This window comes from Lissotriton vulgaris, chromosome 3_1 (assembly GCF_964263255.1).
Source record: "Lissotriton vulgaris chromosome 3_1, aLisVul1.2, whole genome shotgun sequence".
NCBI lineage: Eukaryota > Metazoa > Chordata > Amphibia > Caudata > Salamandridae > Lissotriton > Lissotriton vulgaris.
Window position 1 is genome coordinate 1,562,564,986 of NC_141689.1, and position 17,137 is coordinate 1,562,582,122.

The following is a 17,137-nucleotide window of genomic DNA, read 5'->3' on the forward strand; positions in this document are numbered from 1 at the left end:
GAGGCCTTGACCGACGTTCTTTTGGGCACCTGGTCCAGGCCCGCTACGGGTTCGCCAGTAGATAGGAACGTGGCCAGACGCCACCGCCCGGCCCCGGGCGACCCATGTTTCCTGTCCACCCACCCCCGAGAGTCTGGTCATCCAGGCCTCCAATTCCCAGACCGCATTCCCGTCGGCTCCGCCGGACAGGGAATCCAAGAGGTATGAGAATTATGGAAAGACAATATTCTCCTCCCTTAGTTTGGGACTGCGGTCTTCCAACACTGCATGCCTCTTGGGCCGCTACACCCACTCTCTGTGGGAGACGGTGGCGGAAGTGCTGCCAGAGTGTCCGTTGGAGGTACGGGCCAAACTCGGCCAAGCCCTTGTTGAGGGCCGGGATGCAACCAAGTATTCTATCCGGTGTGGGCTGGATACCACCGACTCACTGGGCAGAGCAATGGCAACAACGGTGGCAGTGAGACGCCACGCCTGGCTGAGGTCCGCCAATTTTTCGGCACATGTCCAGAACACTCTGATGGACATGACGTTCGATGGCCGTAGCCTGTTTAGCAACAAGGCAGACCACGTGCTTGAGCGCTTTTAGGACTCCAGGGCTATGGCCAAGTCCTTGGGCCTCTCGGCCCCGCGCCAGCAAGCGGCTGCCTTTCGCTCCTTTCGTGGCCTAGGAAGGGGTGTCCCCACACGTGCCGCCAGCCACTCGCCGCAGACTAACATCCAGCGCGGTGGCGGCCGTGGAAACGGCCGTGGAGGCGGTTGGGGACAACGGCGCGGTCAGTCCACACCTTCCCCCACAGCATCCGCCTCTAAACCCTCCTAGTCCGTGCTTTTCGGCCCATGTGACGCCAGTGGGGGGCAGGGTTCACCATCACCACTCTCACTGGCGCACTGTCACTTCGGACAGGTGGGTGCTGCAGATCGTCCGGAGGGGCTACTCCCTCCCCTTCAAAACGACTCCTCAAGCCATGCCACCGCAACACCACCGCGTATCGAGGGATCACTTGCGGCTTCTGCAGGAGGAAGTTTCGGCCCTCTTGGCCAAGGGGGCCATCGAGCGCGTTCCTGGGCCAGAAGTAGGACGTGGTTGCTACTCCCACTACTTTCTGGTACCCAAGAAGGGCAGAGGGGGCCTACGCCCCATCTTGGACCTAAGGAACGTCAACGGCTTCCTCCAGAAGGAGAAGTTCAAAATGCTGACTCTGGCTCAGGTCTTAGCTGCCCTGGACCCAGGAGACTGGATGGTAGCGTTGGACTTGCAGGACACGTATTTCCACATCCCCGTCCTGCCGGCCCACCGGCGTTACCTGCGGTTCACGGTAGGCCAAGAGCACTTTCAGTTTACCGTGTTCCCCTTCGGCCTTACCAGCGCCCCACGGGTGTTCACGAAGGTGATGGCGGTGGTCGCAGCTCATCTGCGCCGGTTAAGGGTCTCAGTCTTCCCCTACCTCGACGACTGGTTGTTGAAGGGGGGCTCGCCCCAGACAGTCGTCAACCACCTCCATACTACGGCAGACCTCTTGCACCATCTGGGGTTCTCCATCAATGTGCCGAAGTCACGCCTGTGTCCCTCTCAGAAGCTCCTTTTCATCGGAGCGGTTCTCGACTCGGCGCAGTTTCGGGTTTACCCACCCGAACAGCGGGTTCGGGATATACAGGTTCTGATTCCAATCTTCCAGCCTTTATCCCGAGTTTCGGTCAGGTTGACGCTGCGGCTTCTGGGGCTGATGGCTTCCTGCATCCTTCTCGTGCATCACGCCCAGTGGCGGATGCGGGCTCTGCAGTGGGACATGAAGTTTCAGTGGGCTCAGCATCAGGGAAACCTGTCCGACTATGTCCTGATCTCGGAGGGCACTGCGAGACAGCTGCAGAGGTGGCTCACGGACCGCGATTGGGTCAGCGGCAGATCCCTTTCCCTTCCCCAACCGGAGCACGTAGTTGTGACGGACGCGTCCCTCCAGGGCTGGGGAGGCCACATGGGAGAGGCGGAGATCAGAGGCCTCTGGTCTCCGGCGGAGTCCCGGCTCCATATCAACGTTTTGGAGCTGCGGGCGATTCGTCTAGCACTAAAGGCATTCATCCCCTCTGTCCGAGGGAGTGTAGTGCAGGTGTTCACGGACAACACCACCGCCATGTGGTACTGCAACAAACAGGGTGGGATGGGGTCATGGACCCTCTGCCAGGAGGCTCTGCGCCTCTGGCAATGGCTGGAACATCAGGGCGTGACTCTGGTGGTTCAACACCTGGCCGGTTCTCTGAACGCCAGGGCGGACAAACTCAGCCGCAGGTGCATGATGGATCACGAATGGCGTCTGAACTCGGACGTGGCACAAGGTCTCTTTCTGCAGTGGGGAGAGCCTTGGTTAGATCTATTCGCCACCGAAGAGAACGCGCAATGTCATCAGTTATGCGCGTTGGAATTTCCAAGGAGGCACTCGCTCGGAGACGCTTTTCGTCGCGAGTGGAGCTGCGGTCTGTTGTACGCCTTTCCGCCTATACCACTTCTGCCCAGAGTGCTGAAGAAGATCAGGCGCGACCGGGCACAAGTCATCCTTGTGGCTCCGGACTGGGCACGAAGGTACTGGTATCCCGAGCTACTCAGTATGTCAGTCGATCCCCCGGTTTGTCTGCCTCTTCAGGAGGACCTTCTGTCGCAGCAGCAGGGGACGGTCCTCCACCCGAACCTGTCCAGTCTCCACCTCCATGCTTGGAGATTGAGCGGCGACAGTTGAGGCCATTTGAATTGCCTCCTGAAGTTTGCAACATCATTCTGGCAGCCAGGCGTCCCTCCACAAAGTCGGTATACACCTGCAGGTGGAAGAGATTTGTGGCATGGTGCACAGCAAAGGCTGTGGATCCCCTTAATGCCCCTCTTTCTGAGGTTCTCCTCTTTCTTCTTTCTCTTGCCCAGCAGGGCTCTGCTCTGGGCACTATCAAGGGCTACCTTTCTGCTCTTTCAGCATTTCTGAGGCTGCCTGATCAACCTTCTTTGTTCAAGTCCCCTATCGTTAATCGCTTCCTGAAAGGCATCACACATACGTTCCCTCCTGTTCCCTTTGTGATGCCTCAGTGGGACTTGAACCTGGTTCTTACATTTCTGATGTGCGCTCCCTTTGAGCCACTTCACAACTGCCCTCTTCGCCTTCTCACTTTGAAGACTGCCTTCCTGGTAGCCATCACCTCTGCCAGGAAAGTGAGTGAGCTCCAGGCTCTATCCTGTAAACCTCCTTTCCTTTCAGTCCATCCGGACAAGGTTGTGTTGCGGCAAGGCCCTCCTTCTTGCCCAAGGTAGTCACGGCCTTCCACATTGGGCAATCTATCACCTTGCCCACCTTCTTTCCGCCTCCGCATCCCTCGAGAGAGGAAGAGAGGCTCCACCGTCTGGACCCAAAACGTGCTCTCTCGTTCTATCTGGACCGCACACGCCAGTTCCGGGTGGATGACCAACTCTTTGTTGGTTACGTGGGCGCTAAGAAGGGGAAAGCGGTGCACAAGCGGACCATCTTGCGGTGGATCATCTTGTGTATCCAGGCGTGTTACTCCTTGGCGAAGAAGGAACCCCCTGTTGGGCTGAGGGCTCATTCCACTATAGTCACAGCGACTACGACTGCCTTGGGCCGAGGTGTGCCCTTGCAGGACATTTGCCAGGCGGCTACGTGGGCCTCGCTGCACACGTTTGCAAGACATTATTGCCTGGACAGTCAAGTCCGGAGGGATGGCTTCTTTGGCCGTTCCGTCCTCCAGGACTTTGTGGTGTAGTTATTGGTTTGCAGACCCACCACCACGGGGTTGGTATTGCTGGGGTATCTATTCTAAGGTAAGGAATCTATCACTAACGTGTCTCTTTCAGATGCACAAGTTACTACTTGTGTAACGATATATCTATGAGAGACATTAGTTACTGATAGATTCCTCATCGACCCACCCATCCTCCCCGTTCTGCGAACCGATATCTAGGGTTAAGGTCATCCCCTTTCAGGGCCCTAGTTTCATGGCACCAGTGTTGGTTTTTGGCATAGCTCTGCGTTTCTGGCGCGGAAAAGCTGTGTCTAAGAACTTACGTCAGCACACGGAGGCGGCGTCTAAGTACTCCGACAACGTCATCACGGCGCCGACGACTGACGCGGAGCCGCAGACGACGTCTACCGACGCGCAATGGTACTGCTACGCAAAGGTTTCCGGATCCAGTCTGATGCCTGGGGATATTCTAAGGTAAGGAATCTATCACTAACTAATGTCTCTTACAGATATATTGTTACACAAGTAGTAACTTGTGCATTCTGAATACTATTGTAACCCGCTGACGAGCACTATGAGAAATCTGCATTGCTTTCAGCCTCTTTTTTTTTTTTTTTAAATATATTTTTATTGCAGAGTTATAAACCACAGGATACAATTAAACAGCCAGTACACTTGTGGGATCCCCCCGTCCAATAAGAATTCCCAGTCGTACACAGCCATTCAGCCCGCATCCCGGAGGCCGGGCGGCATATTACATCGCTCAAGAGGAACACATCACAGTGCACGTCCCATTGGGACCCTGGCTGGAAGGTCGTTTTGTGTATCTGCTTTTATCCCCCCACCCACAACAACATTCCCGTCAGCCATCTCAGTGACAAGCAATGATATCGCCCTTGCCGGGGCCTGCCCTAGGCGCTATGGGTCTTCACACCTGGCCGCTCTACCCAGTCAGTCTACCCTCCACTTAGTGTCCACCGTCCCAGTAGATCCAAGGCCCTAACAAGCAACCATCTAATGGCTTCCGGCCCTCCCCAAACACCCTACAACCAACCCCCCAAAGCCCCCCCTCCCCTGGCAACTGCTAAGGTGTGTGCCTCGTCCTGTCGAATTGGATGGGTCCACTACAGTGCGTGGTACCATACTTCTGTGTTCGCCCCGCGGTGTCCAGCAGCTTAGTTCTCGCCATCCTCATCCTCTACCAAAGAATCACGCAAAGCCTGTACCACTAACTCCCATGCACGCGCCGCATCCAGTGCCTTCTCATTCCCCAACTTTACGGCTTGCTTCATCCGGAGCACACTCTCGCAGTCAGACCACCGCAGCAGCTCATTCTTCCATCTACGCAGTGAGGGTCCTCCCCTGGACTTCCAATGCCACGATATTTCCCTCTGTGCCAATATCAGACCCAGGTCTATGAATTTGCTTGTCACCTTGGTGTGCTTAGTATGCGGGAACCAGAGCAATAGGCACGCCGCCATGTCGAATTCTACCTCCCTGTCAGTCACTTCATTCAGAAGTTCCCCTACCTCCGCCCAATAGGTCCCCAGTTGTGGACACCCCCAAAACAAGTGGTCCATGTCCGCTCCCGGGGACGAACACCGTGGGCAACAGGCATCCGGCACCTGAAAGTACCGCTGTAATTTCTCAGGAGTTAAATAGGCCCTATGAAGCACATAGAAATGCACCTGCTGAAAGCGCGCGTTCCTAGTGCCCTTCCACGTGCGTCGCAGGATGTGGCCCCATGCCGTATCCGGTATGGGCCGGCCAACGCTCACCTCCCATTTAGCCTTGAGCCCGTGGAGTGGTTCCAGCCCCTCGTTCAGCATCTTATTATGGAGGCACGTCACAGCTTTGAACGTACCAGCCGCCATCACCACATATTGGCACGCCATAGTCGTCGTGGGTTCCAGGAGCCCCTCTTTCCAGTGCTTTTGTACGGCAGCCACTACTGCCGCGTGTAGGAGGAAGCCCCCATCAGGCAGTCCGAACTGGTCCCGGAGCACCTCGAACGGCGCCAAAGCCCCATCTATGTACAAGTCGCCCACCACCTGCAACCCCGCCTCCTCCCAATCCAACAACGGGGACCAATCTCCTCCGTGCGGCAATGCCGTCAACATCCCGATCGGGATCTCCGGGGCATAAGGCCGCGATGCCCTCGCTCTCCGAAGGCTCCTTTGCCAGCACAGCCGGAGCGTCCGCTCTTCCATGGTGAGGGCCCGTAACTCGAGCCGCTGCTGCATGATGATGTAGGACAGCACGTGGCGCTGTATTCCCCGATCCCGGTCCTCCTCCGGGCCCCGGAACACCCTGGCTACGTTCTGTGTAAGGACCTGCAACTGCGCCGCTAAATAATACAGCTCGAGGTCGGGCACGGCCATGCCCCCTTCCAGCTTGGGGCGAAGTAGCGTGCTCGGGGCCACTCTGCGGCGGCCATGCCCCCATAGAAAGCCAGTTATCATTGACCGCAGTTCTCTAAACACCCCCTGGGGAATCCAGACAGGCAGCGTTCGGAAATAAGAGGAAGCGGGGGAGCGCCACCATTTTCAACAGTGCTATCCTGCCCAGGACTGTCAGCGGGAGGGTCGACCAGAAAGACAAGCTGCCCCGCAGCGCCCGGACACAGCGGCCAATGTTGCCCTCCAATAGGTCCGCAGCCGCGTGGTAGATGCGGACACCCAAATAGGTGATGCAAGAGGGTTCCCATACCACACCCAAATCGCTGCTAGGGGCTGGCGATCCCGCTCGCAGTGGGAACACACAAGTCTTCGCCCAATTGACCTTAAGGCCCGACAGCCGGCCGAACTCAGACAACAGATCCATCGCTCCAACCAATGCCCCCGAGGTGTCAGCTAGGTACAGGAGCAAGTCATCCGCATATAGCGATATATAATGCCACTGCCCATCACTCACTATCCCCGCGTATCGGTCGCCTGACCTCGCATGGACCGCCAAGGGTTCCATCGCCGGGGCAAACAACAGGGGGGAGAGAGAGCATCCCTGTCGTGTTCCCCTGCCCACCGGGTACGCCGCAGACACCAGGCCGCCCAATCGCACTCTCGCCGTCGCCGAGGTATATAAAACCCTCGTCCACCTTCGAAACCCCTCGCCCATGCCAAACCTCTCCAGCACTCCATCCAGGAAAGGCCATTCCAAGCTATCAAAGGCCTTCTCGATGTCCACAGACAGAACCGCCGGTGCTCCCTCCCTATCCAAGATGGCGTCCATTATTCCCACCAGGCGGCGGATATTCATCGCCGTGCTCCTCGTGGGTATAAACCCGGCCTGGTCCCTGTGCACCAGGCCCGTCATATGCGGGGCCAACCTGGTGGCTAAGATGCGACTCAGGATCTTATAGTCCACCGTCAGCATGGATAGCGGGCGATAAGACCTCACATCCGCAGCATCCCGGCCAGGCTTGAGGAGCGGTACAATCAAGGCCTCCCGCATGGACCCAGGCAATGCCCCCGTCTCGAAGGCTTCCGTATACACCACCAGCAGCCTGGGCGCCAGGTTGTCCACATAGTGTTGATAGAATTCAATTGGCAGTCCGTCCACCCCGGGCGTCTTGTTGCGGGCCATATGTTTGATGGCCACCCGTATTTCCGTGAGCGTGATCGGGCTACCCAGCTCCCTCGCGTCTTCCTCGTCCAGGACCGGAAGCTGCCTCTCCCCCAGGTATTCCGCGATGTCCTGAACCCCCACTCCCAGCTGACTCCGGTATAGTTCCTCATAATACCCCCTAAATCGGTCCAATACAGCTGCCTGGGAGTACACCATCTCTCCCTGCGCATTATTAATGCTGAGAATCGGGCAGCCCCTAAGTTCCGGGTTAGCTAGTCTGGCCAAGAGGGTACCCACCTTGTCCCTTTCTGCGTGTGCCCTGATGATGTACTGCCTATAGTCATAACACCTCAAACGTTCCGTCTCGGCGGCCACCACTTCCTTCGCCTCCAACAACTGGGCCTGTAGACCTGGCCTAGCCGGCCTGCGGCGCTCCAAGTCCCTCAAAGTTTCCTCCGCTTTCATTAGGTCATTCAGCACAGTCGTACGAGCATTCGAGAACCTACCCAAACACACCCCTCTCACCACCACTTTCATTGCATCCCATTCAGTAGACCTACTCGCAGCCGTGCCCTCATTCACTCCGAAATAACTATCAATGCCTTGCCGGACCGCATCGCCGAACACAGAATCCTCTAGCGTCTCCGGCCGAAGCCGCCATGTTGGTATCACTGAGCGCTCCCTCTGCCACTGAATGTGCACCAATAGGGGGTTATGATCGGATATAGTCCTAGCCAGGTACTCCGCATGGGTAATCAATGGGGCTAGGGATCCCCCGCAAAGCACCGAATCGATCCTGACATGTAGATCATGGAGAGCGGAATAAAAGGAATAATCCCTGGTTCCCCTGTGCCTCTCCCTCCAGACATCCAGCAACCCCCATCGTTCTTGCCAGTCCTTCCTGTGCGCGGCCAGCCTGCGCACAGGGGAGTCTACTAGGGGGGGATGGGACCTATCCAGAGCAACATCCGTAATCGAGTTGAAGTCCCCCCCTAGCACTATCGGACCCCCAAGGAAAGAGGCCAAGGACCCCGAGAGACTATCAAAGTACCGGCCTTGGTCAGTGTTCGGTGCATATACACAACAGAAAACCACATCCCGTCCATATAACCTCCCCTCCACCGCTACAAACCTGCCATCCGGATCTACTACTTGATTCAGCACTTGAAAGGGTATCCCCGCCCTCACCCAGATCAAGACCCCCCTGGCATACGCTGAGTAAGTGGTGCCAAATACCTGGCCCCGCCATCTTTTCTGCAAGGCAGCGCACTCTTTTTTGGTGAGATGAGTCTCCTGGAGCATAGCAATCTGAACCCCCCTGCGTACCAGGTATGCATGTACTTTGTGACGTTTCACCATGGTCCGCAGCCCCCGGACATTCCACGTTAGGCATTTCAAGTTAGGTAATGTCCCCATTCCAACTTCGTACAGTCCGAATCAAATAACAAAGGTCCATGGCCCCCCCAATGCAGTTGCCCCCCCCCGAACATTCCCAAAACTGAAACACTCCCCAAACCCCACTCCCCAGGACAGAGCACACGAACCCAATGGCCGCCCCCATCCAAACCTTGAACCAACTTCTCACACTCTTACCCTGTGGTCTCCACCACAGTCGACCTTAAGGGCCCAAGGGGGGTGAGTCGCCGCCGATCCCAGCTAGCGGAGCCCGCGCCCCGCACCTTCATCCCCTCCAAAACACACAGCTCCCCCTCCCGGCAACCCGCCCTCCATCAACAGGATATCACCCTACCATGAAGTCCCGATCTAGTCCCAGTTCTATCTCAGCCGCAGAAAATAACATCCGAAGTCTGTGGGGTGACTATCGGCCCCTTCGGGCTTTCCGCCTCCGAAAGTTCCTCTCCTGTTCTGCTGCCTTCCCCTCCCGAGTCCGTTTCTGCCCGTTCACTGTTCTATTGCGACCCTGTAATGGCCGCCGTCGCTGCGAGCGCATCCCTCTTCTCCGCCGCCATTTGAGCCTCCCGTTTCTCCCGCTGGCGCCTGTTGCGGGATCTGATGCGTTGTGACTGCCTCACCCGGGGCTGCTTGGGTTGGTCTCGCCGACTTTGGTGTGATCTGTCCGTCCCCGCTCTATACGACTCAAGCCATTGCCAAACTTCGTCCGGAGTCTGGAAAAAGTGCGTAGTGCCATCCATAATAATCCGCAGCTTGGCTGGGTAGAGCAAGGAGTACTGGATGCCTTCCTCCCTGAGCTCCTTCTTCACAGCGAGGAACGATGCCCTGTCCTTCTGGACCGCCTGCGTGTAATCCGGGAAGATCGTTACCTTACTGTTCTCCATCTCATACGGGCCCGACATCCTGGCCCGCTGGATGAGGAGATCCCGGTCCTTATAGTGGAGGAGCCGCACCACCATCGGTCGGGGGGGGCGGCCAAGCCCCGGCGGGCGAGCAGGCACCCGGTGAGCTCGCTCCAGAGTGAAAAATGGAGTAAGCCCCTCCGGCGCCACCACAGTGCGGAACCAGTTCTCCATGTAGGCCACCGCATCCTCCCCCTCAATCCGTTCCGGCAGGCCTACGACCCGCACGTTGTTCCGTCTATTGCGGCCTTCGGCATCCTCCGCCCTCCGCTCCAGTGAGTCCAGTCGGGCCAAAATGTCCGTGATCCTGTGCTCCGCGGTCACCACCGATGGCTTCAGGTCCAGCAACAGTTGGTCATGGTCCTTGACCCGATCCGCCAGCTTCGCGTGATCCGCGCGTAGCAGCCCCAGGCCCGTGGCCACTTGGGCAATGTCATTGTGCAATGCCTCCTTAGTGGAGGTGATCGCATCAAGGATGGCATCCAAACGCCGGTTCAGCCGCTGTTCCTGATCAAGCTCCGGGGAGGGACTCTCACTCAGCCGAGTTGATGTCGCCAAGTCCCCCTCGCGATTCCCGGGCATCGGCCCTCCGATCGCCGCCATGCCAGGGCGCTGCGTCACAAGTCCAGTCACCCGTTTTGCGAGTACGCCCGTGGGTCCGTGCCGGTCGCCGGGCACCGGGCAGTGCAATGTCCCCGCCGACGCTCTCAGGAACAATGGCCAGGTGGACGAGCTCCGTTCCGTCACCCCCCTTTGGCCTGCGGGGGGAAGGATGAGTCTTAGGGCGGTGGCCAACGAGGGTCCCCGAGCTCCTGGGTAAATCGGGTCAGCGTCCCCTGGTCTCAGGACACCGCACCGCCAATCCTAGTGCTTCGGGCAGCCGAGTGCAGGATCTCTTGCCACTTGGCGACAACTTGGCTCAGGGCTGAAGTTCGGGACCGTCCGACCTCCTCGCCGCCATTTTCTTCTCACCCTCGGCAACACCTCGGCCGCCTCTTCTCTCGATCTCCTCGGGGCCAGCAGTCCCCCAGCGACTCTCCGATTGCGCCCAGCTGTCCCCTTACACTTCAGAGGGCAGGAACGTCGTCTTCGGGTCGCCTAGGGTCCCAAAAACAGGAGAATTAGCGGGATTCCGCGCGGAGCTGCGAGCTCACGCCGCCATCCCGATCGGCGTCCAAGCCATGCCCCCCCTGCATTGCTTTCAGCCTCAGCCCTAGAACTGTCACTCCTGCCGGTTTTGCCCACCAATCCCCCCACCACAACCTGAACTCACTCAGACACCTACTGAGAACTCATTTCACATAATCCACTGTACAAGAGCACTATGTTGCACGATACAAATACTATAACACAACAGGGCTGATTCACAGAACTAATCTGAGACAAAATCCTAAACGTACTAATTTCGGTATTCACAGAAGGCACTCATGATTTTTAGTATTCACAGAATGCACTTACGACTCCTAACTTTACGTCCGCAGTCGGGCTGGAATTTCTGCAACCGGACCGTACTCGGCACACCCTAACTGTACTCTCCGGCTGGGGCCGGATAAAGTGTAATCAATGGACCGGATTGCAATTTTTACAAAAAGGAACATTAGGAAAGTGTGATAAATGGTAGAGAGGTTCATGAAAAAACAGTTTACGCAGGGAGAAGGGTATGGCAAGACACTCCATCATAAGCAGAAAAGTTTTCTCCTTTGCATCATGATGCAGGCAGTGCACAATTTGCGCTCCCCTCAGTGTTGACTGTGCAAATAAATCAGGGGTCCTCTGTATTTAAAGTATGTCACTGTATTTCCTCTCCCATTTGAGGGGGTGAGGGGTAGCCCACCCAGTGGGCTGGGGGACTCCAGAGGGGGCGAGGGAAGGGCCCTAGGGAGGCGGTGGCGCAGGAAGGGGGGGGGGGAGAGGGGCCACCTAGGGCGTTCCTATGTTATAGTGTGTGCCTGGATCTAGTCCTCACTACGTGGCTTCTCTGTCGCACAATTACTGGACAGTGGTTAAGCCTGCTCAGACTATCATTTGCTTCTTGCGTCGCCTCTGATTCCGAACTATCTGTGAATTCACAACAGTTGTGTTAACCCCAAAATTAACCCTTGCACCCCCAAACCCACCCTGAACCCTAAAATTAACCCTTGCGCTCCAAAACCCACACATACCCTGTACCCTAAAATTAATCCTGGCACCGCCAAACCCATCCTGACCCTAACATTACCCCTGACACCCCAAAACCCATATCCACCTTGAACCCCAAAATTCAACCTTAAACCCAAACACCCTGAACCCCAAAATTAACCCTTGCACCCCAAACCCCAAACTCACCCTGAACCCTAAAATTACCTGTCACCCCAAAAAACAAATCCCACCCTAAACCCTAAAATTACCCCTGACACCCCAAAACCCATAGTCACCCTGACCCCCAAAATTAACCCTTGCACCACAAAACACCCAGAACTGTAAAATGAACCAACTAAAAACACAAACCCACTCTGAACCCTAAAATTAAGCCTTGTACCCCAAACCCACCCTGTACCCCAAAGGTAACCCTTGCACCCACAAACCCGAACACACTCTCAACCCTAAAATTACCCCTAGCCCCCAAAAACGCAAACACACCCTGAACCCTAAAATTACCCCTAGCCCCCAAAAACCCAAACCCACCCTGAACCCCAAAAATTCAACCTTGCACCCAAAACCCAAACATACCCTGAATCCCAAAATTAATCCTTGCACCCCAAATCCCAAACACACCCTGAACCTTAAAATTACCCATCACCCCAAAAACCAAATCCCACCCTAAACCCTAAAATTACCTCTGAAACCCCATAACCCATACTCCCCCTGAATTCCTAAATTAACCCTTGCACCCCAAAACTCAAACACCCCCTGAACCCTAAAATTAACCACCACCCAAAAACCAGAACCCTAAAATTAAGCCTTGGACCCCAAAAACCAATCCCGCCCAGAGCCCTAAAATTGCCACAGACACCCCTAACCCATACCAAAATTAACCCTTGCACCCCAAAACCCAAACACACCCTGAAACCTAAAATTACCCCTGGCACCCCAAAACCCAAACCCACCCTGAACCCTAAAATTACCCCTGACACACCAAAACCCATACCCACCCTGAAACCCCAATATTAACCCTTGCACCCCAAAACCCAAACACACCCTGAACCCTAAAATTGACCCTTGCACCCCAAAAACCTAACATACCCTGAACCTTAGAATTACCCCTGACACCCCATACCCACCATGAAATCCAAAATGAACCCTTCCACCCCAAAACCCAAACACGCCCAGAACACTAAAATTAACCCTGCACATCCAAACACACCCTGATCCCAAAAATTACCCCAGGAACCCCAAAACCCAAACCCACACTAAACCCTAAAATTACCATTGACACCCCAAAACCCATACTCACCCTGAACCCCAAAATTAACCCTTGCAACCCAAAACACACAACCCTAAAACTAACCCTTTCACACCAATCCCCAACCCTCCCGAACCCTCAAATTAACCCTGGCACCCCAAAACCCACTCTGAACCATAAAATTACCCGACAACCCAAAACCCATAACCACCCTGAACACCAAAATTAACCATTGCACACCAAACACACTCTGAACCTTAAAATTAACCCTTGCAGCCCCAAACACACTCGGAACCCTAAAATTACCCCAGACACCCCAAAACCAAAACACACCCTGAACCCTAAAATGACCCTTGGCCCCCAAAACCAAAACCCACCCTGAACCCTAAAAGTGCCCCTGACACACCAAAACCCATACCCACCCTGAACCCCAAAATTAACCCTTGCACCCCAAAACCCAAACACACCATGAACCCTAAAATTAACCCTTGCATCCCAAAACCCAAACACACCCTGAACCCTAAAATTACCCGACACCCCCAAACCCACCCTGAACTTCTAAATTAACCCTTCCATCCCAAAACCAAAACACACCGTGAACCCTAAAATTACCCCCGACACCCCACACCCACCCAGGACCCCGAAATGAACCCTTCCACCACAAAACCTGAACACTAAAATTAACCCTCCACATACAAAAATTAACCATGCACATCAAATCCAAACACCCTGAGCACAAAAATTACCCCGAGCACCCCAAAACCCAAACCCACACTGAACCCTAAAATTACCCCAGACACCCCAAAACCCATTCCACCCTTACCCCCAAAATTAATCCTTGCACTCCAAAACCCAAACACACCCTGAAACCTAAAATTAACCATTTCACCTAAAAACCCAAACTCATCCTGAACCCTAAAATTACCTCTTGCACCCCAAAACCCACCCTGAACCCCAAAACTAACCCTTTCACACCAATGCCAACCCTAAAATTAACCCTTGCACCCTAAAACTCAAACGTACCCTGAACTCTAAAATTACCCGACACCCGAAAACCCATACCCACCCTGAACCCCAAAATTAACCCCTGCAACCCAAAAGACAAACACGCTGAATCCCAAAAGGAACACGCTGAACCCCAAAAGTAACCCTTGTACCCCAAAACCCAAACACTCTAAAATTACCCATCACCCCTAAAAACCTAAACCCACAGCTGAACCCTAAAATTACCCCTGACACCCCAAACCCATACCCACCCTAAGCTCCAAAATTAACCCTTGCACCCCAAAACACCCTGAACCCTAAAATTACCCCCTTGCACCCCAAAACCCAAACCCACCCTGAAACCCAAAATTAACCCTTGCACCCCAAAACCCAAACAAACCCTTTCTCGCCAAGTGCACCATGCCGGCACGAGATCCAACAGCCCCCAAGTAGGACCGAAAGACCTCTGACCCCACGGGCGGTCGCCCAGATTCCTAGTCTTCCATCAACCCGACCACTTCTTCTCCTTCCTCTCCCTCTTTGATGTACATCAGCTGAGGTGCCCCGTCACCCTGCCTCCTTCAGACGGACTTGAGAGCTTGCTCTCTGCCCCTCACACAACTGTGACCCCAGTCTGGGTCGCGATTACAACGGTGCACTTGTGCATCTCCTGGCCAGCCCTGCCCCCGAAGGGGCCCCCTCGGCGACACACAGCCCGCAAGCCTAAACCTGCAGCGTACAGCTCAGTGCCCCTAGAGCCACATTCCTTGTGCACAGTCTACTCCTCCTGTCTCTCTACATTAAATTTCCCCCCACCATTACACCCTTCTGACAGGTCTCCTGGTGCTCCTTGTTAGCCCATACTCCGCACTCTGCCCTGTTTGTCTCCCGCTCCCACCTCTTGCCTTTCCGCTTCACCCCATCATTTAATTACCTTCCCTCTTTTCCTTTCCTCCATTCCTCCCCTCTACCCCTTCTCCCTCCCTCACTTGCCCCATGCTGACCCTCTGTCTAGCCCCATACCCATCCTCAGCCTCCTCCCACCTGTTCCCCTTCTGCACTTATCCCAGACCCCCCTGCCTGCTCACATCACACTCTTGTCTATACAGTTTCTGCACCCCCCTACCTCACCCCTTCGCATAGCCTGGTTCTCCTTCCCTACTCCTCCCCTGCGAGCAGCCTGATGCCCCCACAGACCCCCCCCTGGCCCGCACATGACCGTGCCCATCCTTCACGCCCCCTATCCCCTACGCTGTGGAACGTTAATGACCTTATGCTAAGCGGAAGAAGGTACTCTCTTACCAAGAAGCAAAGAAAGCTGATGTGGTCCTCCTAAAGGAGACCCATCTGGACCCGCTAGATTCAGAAAATCTATGCCACGACTGGGTGGGCAGAGTGATCCACAGCAGCGTCTCAGTTCCAGCCACTGCTGAGGAAGGCCGACCGCAAAAATGCGGGGTGGCGATACTTCTCCATAAATCGCTGCCCATCACAGCCGTGAAAACGTGGTCCGACCAGGATGACAGATACACATTTTATAAACTGAGATTAGGAGACAGATTCCTATGTGTGGGGTCAGTGTATGACCCAACAGGGGTCAAATGTTCCTTCTTCCTTCACCTGAACCGCCTGCTCGTCGAGATTGGAGCTTCTCGGTACATTATCAGAGGAGACTGGAATCTCACCCGAGATGCACTGCTAGATAGGACAGGACCCTTGGACAGGGGGACCGACGGGACAGACCCCCGCTGGGAGATATTTCCTCAGACCATGACCTTATGGATCACTGGCGACTTTGCCACCCGACAGACCGGGAATACACTTTCCTGTCCACAGTACCCATTCCAGACTGGATTACTTCCTCATTTCTTACTTGGCGGTGTCACTTGTTGGGGACTCCCGTATCTTGGAGGCTGCTCTCCAACCACTCACCGGTTCTGTTGTCCCTCAACGTGGGTTTGGGCTCCCCGGGTTGCAAACCGGGCACCTGAATGTGTAGAGATCTCGTTCACCCCAGGGCAAGACCCAACCACGGGACTACCTATCCACTTACCTAGCAAACAATAAACCATCGGTAGACTCCCGCAGGACACTATGGGCAGCCGTGAAAGAAAACATTTGCTGGCAGCTGATCAGAGACGAGTTGTGGCCAACAAACAGACGTCACTTCACCGGATTGAGCTAGAGGTGCAAATCGCCTCCTTCAAATGCCTTTACACCTCCCACGCCTCCGTACCAAACCGTTGTCGTCTAGACCAAGCCAGTATGGCCCTTAATGGCATCTTCACCTCCAAAGCTGAATACCCTCCAGCATCTGAAAAGGAGGCACTATGAGCAGGGGGGAAAAGCAGGCCGACTGCTAGCGGCACAACTGAGACAGCAGAAGGCTGCAATGGCTATCCCCGCTATTCAATCTGCGGATGGGGAGATCCTCACTGGACCACAGGACATTGTTAATGAATTTGCATCTTTTTCTGAACAGATTAACACCCCGGAGGCGCTGGCCAGCGCTGAACAGGTATCCAAGTTCCTTGAGGGAGTTGACCTCCCACGCTAGATGGATAAGGGCAGGGAGCTCTTTATGGGGGATATCAGTAAGGTGGAAATTGCAGTGGCCATCGCCAAACTGCCCTAACATAAGGCCCCGAGCGAGGATGGATTCCCAGCAGAATTCGACAAATGGTCCAGGGACCATGCTGCCTTACAAGAGGCAGAACAGGTGGCCTCCTTAGGACCTCTCTCTAACAGAGCGGTGATCACAGGACTGCCCAAACCGGGGAGAGACCTGTTACTGAGCGGTAGCTACTGCCCCATTTCCCTCTTAAATGGAGATATTAAAATCCTTGCCAGCACCTTGGCAGCACACCTGAGCATGGTCATACCCTCCCTCATTCACCACACACAGGTCGGCTTTGTCCCAGGCCGCTCCTACAGGAACCACCTCCGTACCCTGGCTCAACCTCTATGGGCTGCTAAGGACCTACCGGAGGGTGCGGTAGCCCTCTTCCTGGATGCAGAAAAGGTGTTCAACCGCATCGGAATACCTCTTTGCAGCTATCGGGTCACCTTGGGAGTGTCCATGCCTCTGCGCCTCCCCCTCACCCACCTGCCATCCTTCTGCACAACACCAGAACCTCCCCAGACCTCTCTCGCCCAC